Source organism: Rutidosis leptorrhynchoides, chromosome 7 (assembly GCF_046630445.1).
Source record: "Rutidosis leptorrhynchoides isolate AG116_Rl617_1_P2 chromosome 7, CSIRO_AGI_Rlap_v1, whole genome shotgun sequence".
In the NCBI taxonomy this organism is placed as follows: domain Eukaryota; kingdom Viridiplantae; phylum Streptophyta; class Magnoliopsida; order Asterales; family Asteraceae; genus Rutidosis; species Rutidosis leptorrhynchoides.
Window position 1 is genome coordinate 250,557,800 of NC_092339.1, and position 6,000 is coordinate 250,563,799.

Consider the following 6,000-nt stretch of genomic DNA (forward strand, 5'->3'; position numbering starts at 1 on the left):
AGTTTTGTTAATTACAAAAATAGAAAATGAAGCAAGTATTGTGAAAATAATTTTAAGATAAAATACAACATATGAAATCACTTTGAGAGATTGTAAAGTGATCGGGAACAAATATTGTGATGACCCGGGAAATTCCGACCAAATTTAAACTTAATCTTTATATGTTTCCGACACGATAAGCAAAAATCTGTAATGTTGAGTCTCGAAAGTTTTGAAAACTATATTCATGATATCATTTACCCTTTTACCATGCCTGACGATTCACGAACAATTGTGTGTAAATAAAAATGTATATATTATGTAAGTGTAAATATATATACAACAATCTGAAATTTCAAAATATAATTGAAACATTGGAATCAAATACGTAATGTATGATACAAAATAATTAAACTGTTATGAAAAAATGAACCCACATATATATATATATATATATATATATATATATATATATATATATATATATATATATATATATGATTTTTGTACATAATTAAAAATACTATGTATATTGTATTAAAAATTCGAATACGTTATTTGAAGATTACATAATAAATAATATGTAATGTTAATATATAAAATATAATTACAGAATAGTTATCATATTAATGAATATTATTTTCATTATTAATATTGATATCAGTATTATTAATAATATTATTATTATCATTTTTATTATCATTATTATTAGTTGTTAAACTTATTAAAATTAGCATTTGTTTTATTATCAATATCATCATATTATTACTATTATTTTTAAATGTATTATTACTATCATATAAATAATATTATGATTATGATTATTATTATTATTAATATACTTATTATTAATTAGTATTATAATTAATAATATATTTAAATTTATATTATTTACAAATTATAAACAGAAAATAAGTACGATACAGTTCAACATCCCAATCAACCTTTAATTGATTTTGTTTGTTGTCTGTAAAGTGGTTGCAAATCAAATTCCTTCACAGTGTCAATCCAAATTCTGTTAGGGTAGATTGGAGTTATCTGCTTGTCTTTGATTTGAGTAATTGGGTTGTACAAGTTAGCCAACAAACAAAATTTAATCGTGATATATTGACTGTAATTATATTCTAATAACAACTATTTGATACCCTACTTATGTCAAGCGATTGAAAACAGCAAAATCAAATCCACAATTTAAAATCCATAACACCATCATTGAACCCTCATCAAGATCACCACCTACGATTACAATTTCCATTCGTCACCCTCACTTCAACCATACTATCTCATAATTGCAACTCGATCGCCACTTGAAAATCACCACAACCGTTGTTAATCACCACCACTTTTCTCTCTTGCGTTTCATTCACATACGAGTACAAGCCATAACATCACCTTTCGACTCCCTTGTTTTATGAATTCATCTATTTCCTCTATCAATCAACCATAGTATTATCTTCTTATATATCCTACCAATGAATAACTTAAACACACACATTAAACTCACATTCACTATTTTTTTTCTTTTCTTCGATCAACCATCACCAAGAACCGAAATCACCACCTCTTGTTTCATGATTACTACTAAACCACCAAGCATCTTTTTTTGTTTTAAAGACAACCGTCACTCACCACCATAATCAAACCCATCACCTTTATGTTTTCTGCTGCAACTATAAACAAACACGACTATATTTCTGTGAACCGTTGATTAATACAAATTGCAAAAGATATGGGATGTGGGTCGAAACAAATAACGTGATGAAACAACTGGAACACACTCATTGTTTAATGCTTTGTTCTCTCCTTTTACTTTCTAAAAAGTTTAACATATAATAATAACCGATAGGTATCCAAGGAAAACGAGTGGGTTCCAGTTATCATTTTTTTTTTCCGATTCAAATCATAAGGTATCAATTTGTTGAGATTTTGTTTGCAACATGGGCCAAGATACCATCTGTTGGGCTGCTGAATCGAAGCTTCTGTTTCCACTAACCTGTCGACCCACAAACAAAAACCCAAACACTACCGTCATTGTATTGCTTCGGGTTATTACTTCTGTTTTCTATTCTAATTCGAGCAAGGAGGAATTTACAGTTAATGATGATAATAGTTGATGAATGATGATGATGCGTGTAATATATTGATGATGTTAAAATAAAGAACCAATAATAATAATATGATAATGATTCATGATAACCGAATAGATAATGATGATGATAATGGTGATGATAATTACAATAAGGAGTTATGATTACGTGATTGTAGTCACTATGATTCAATGATGATGATAACAATCGAAGAATGATGATGAAGTAGTGACTAGGTTTTGTATGAGAAGAAGAAGAAGGCTTAGTATATACGGGTTATATTTATTTGTGGGAATTATAAATCAGAAAACGGGCAATAGCCCAACGGTTTAGGAGTGTTGACAAGTATCGAGAGGTCTAGGGTTCGAGTCCTGCAGACAGCAACTATTTTTTTAAAAGGCCATATGAGGTAGTTTCTAATGTCACAAATCTTTATTATTATTATTATTATTATTATTATTATTATTATTATTATTATTATTATTATTATTATTATTATTATTATTATTATTATTATTATTATTATTATTATTATTATTATTATTATTATTATTGTTATTGTTATTAATATTAGTATTATAGTTATAGTTATTATTGTTATTAATATTACTAATATATGTAGTATGTAACAACTATTATTATTATTATTATTATTAGGTATTAGTAAGATTATGATTAATATTACTATCACTTTACTATTATGTAACATCATTATTAATGTTATTATTAGTATCATTAATAACAATAGAAGTACTATAAAAATTAAGATTATTATTATAAATGTTATTATGAAAATATTACGAACTAATATTAATATTAGTATCATTTATGTAATTATCAGTATTATCATTATCAAATAAAGTATTATTATTATTATGTGTAAATCCTTGTTATCAAAACTAACATTTTTAGCAGCTAAATATTGTGTACATAAAATATACTCTTTACATATACTAAAAGTACATTAATATTTCATATACAATATATCAAAAATATTAATAGTATTTATATAAATACTTACATATAACCAACTAATGATTTTAAATATAATACTGATCATATAATATATTTAGATATATTGACACAACTAAATATATAAAAATATTTATCATTTTAAATATATATACAAAATAAATAAATATAACATATAAAGTAAGATTTAATATAAGTAAAAGTTTTAATGGATTTTAGAATAGATTCTATATAAAAAAAATATATAAATAACAAATACTAATAACTGAAATTATGTAATTCCATTATATATTTTAATAATTATACAAATGATATAGGTTCGTGAATCCGAGGCCAACCCTACACTTGTTCAATGACGTCATATGTATTTTTACTATGAAATACAGTACTGTGAGTTTCATTTGCCTTTTTACCCTTTATATTTTTGGGCTGAGAATACATGCGCAACTTTTATAACTGTTTTACGAAATAGACACAAGTAATCGAAATTACGTTCTATGGTTGATTGATCGAAACTGAATATGCCCCTTTTAGTCTGGTAATCTAAGAATTAGGGAACAGACACCCTAATTGACGCGAACTCTAAAGATAGATCTATCGGGCCCAACAAGCCCCATCCAAAGTACCGGATGCTTTAGTATTTCGAAATTTATATCATGTTCGAAGGAGGATCTCGGAATGATGGGGATATTATTATATGCATATTGTGAATGTCGGTTACCAGGTGTTCAATCCATATGAATGATATTTTTGTCTCTATGCATGGGACGTATATTTATGTGAAATGAAAATCTTGTGGTCTATTAAAATGATGAAAATGTTTATTTATGTTAAACTAATGAACTCACCAACCTTTTGGTTGACACTTTAAAGTATGTTTATTCTCAGGTATGAAAGAAATCTTCCGCAGTGCATTAGCTCATATTAGAGACATTACTTGGAGTCATTCATGGCATATTTCAAAAGACGTTGTATTCGAGTCATTGAGGTCATCAAGATTATTATTAAGTCAATTATAGTTAGATGTATTATGAAATGGTATGCATTCCGTCAACTTTCGATGTAATGAAAGATTGTCTTTTCAAAAACGAATGCAATGTTTGAAAAATGTATCATATAGAGGTCAAGTACCTCGCAATGTAATCAACTGTTGTGAATCGTTTATAATCAATATGGACTTCGTCCGGATGGATTAGGACGGGTCCTTTCAGTTGGTATCAGAGCAGAGGTCTTAGCGAACCAGGTCTTGCATTAGTGAGTCTAACTGATAGTCGTTAGGATGCATTAGTAAGTCTGGACTTCGACCGTGTCTGCATGTCAAAAGTTTTGCTTATCATTTCTAGTCGGAAATCATCTGCTTATTCTCCTTAGGAAATTACCTGCTTATCATTCTTAGTCTAGACACATCTTACTGCATTGATTGCATAAATAGTGTATAGACAAAACTCATATCTTAGCATATCCACTAATTCATATCTTAGCATATCTATTACTGTAAACTCTGCCTGACATACTCCGTATATTCCTCCGTAACTTATGGGATTTTAGTATTATATATGCATATGTAACTTATGTATTGTAGGGTACTAATCTACATCCTATAATCTGTTTCTTATCGAAAATCCTTCAGCTGATCGTACGAGATGAATCCCTCAACCAGTTCGAGTCCCTCAGATTCCGATAGCTATTCCGATAGTTATTCCGACAGCTATTCCGATATGGATTTCCACTCGAACTCCTAAAGCAGTATAACCAGAATGAATCAACCAATCATTCATCCTCAATTCATCTGATGGGTTCATAGTCGACTTAATCCATGGAGACGCGAAGAAGGCGATCCTTTCCATCAACCAAATTCACCTCTTGGTGAAGAACCTGAAGCATTTACCGGCGAACCTGTCCGAAACACCATTTTCACACTCATTTCCAGGATACCACACAATGATAATATGATATCAAAAATTCTAAAACTTTATTCATTCGCTCGTTCCTACCGACAATCATTCCGGAGTAATAAGTCAACGAACTTCGAGCCCGAGTTATAGCCTTGAAAAATATGGTGCAAAACGTACCAGCTTCAGCAACATCACCGGCACCAGTAGTACCATCAATAACAGCATCAGTACCATCAACAATCCATGCCTCAATATCACCATCTGTACTTCGAGTATGATCTTCGTTCTACGTATCGTCCTACCTCATTTATCTTCGTTCGACATGGCGAATATGTAATCTCTAAAATTTTAGAGATTATTTATTCTAGTTCCAACCGAAAACTAAATGAGTTTAATATTATGTTAACTCATTAAATCCATGATTACATCTGAAGAAAATATACATGTATATATGTTTTCATAAAGATTGTAATTAAAAATTCTTTTGTACAAACTGTTAATGGTTTTTAACGGGTAGGTAATACCCGAGGAATATTTAGATTTTACATTAGTAAGTTACATTGTATATTCTTCAAATCTGATTCAACATTCATTTACTATCCTACTTACATCCACAGATATACGAATCCGTTCACCGCAGAATAACCATTTTCATTCAATTTCATATTTGGATTTTGATCTATCAGAATTCAACAAGTGGTATAATGAAGAAATAATGGACACAATAAAAATTGATTAGAAACAGACTAATTAACAATATGAAATTTTGTTAAGAAACCACGCTAACAAAATCCTAGCTAACTGTTAATTCCGTATTACATTTTATTTTATCGCAATTTAATTATCGCAATTTACATTCTCGCAATTTTATTTATCGTCATTTAATTTATGTATTTATTTTACGTACTTTAAATATCTGGACACGTATACAAGGTTTTGACATATCATATCGACGCATATATATATATATATATATATATATATATATATATATATATATATATATATATATATTATTTGGAATAACCATAGACACTCTATATGCAGTAATGATCAAGTTCTCTATA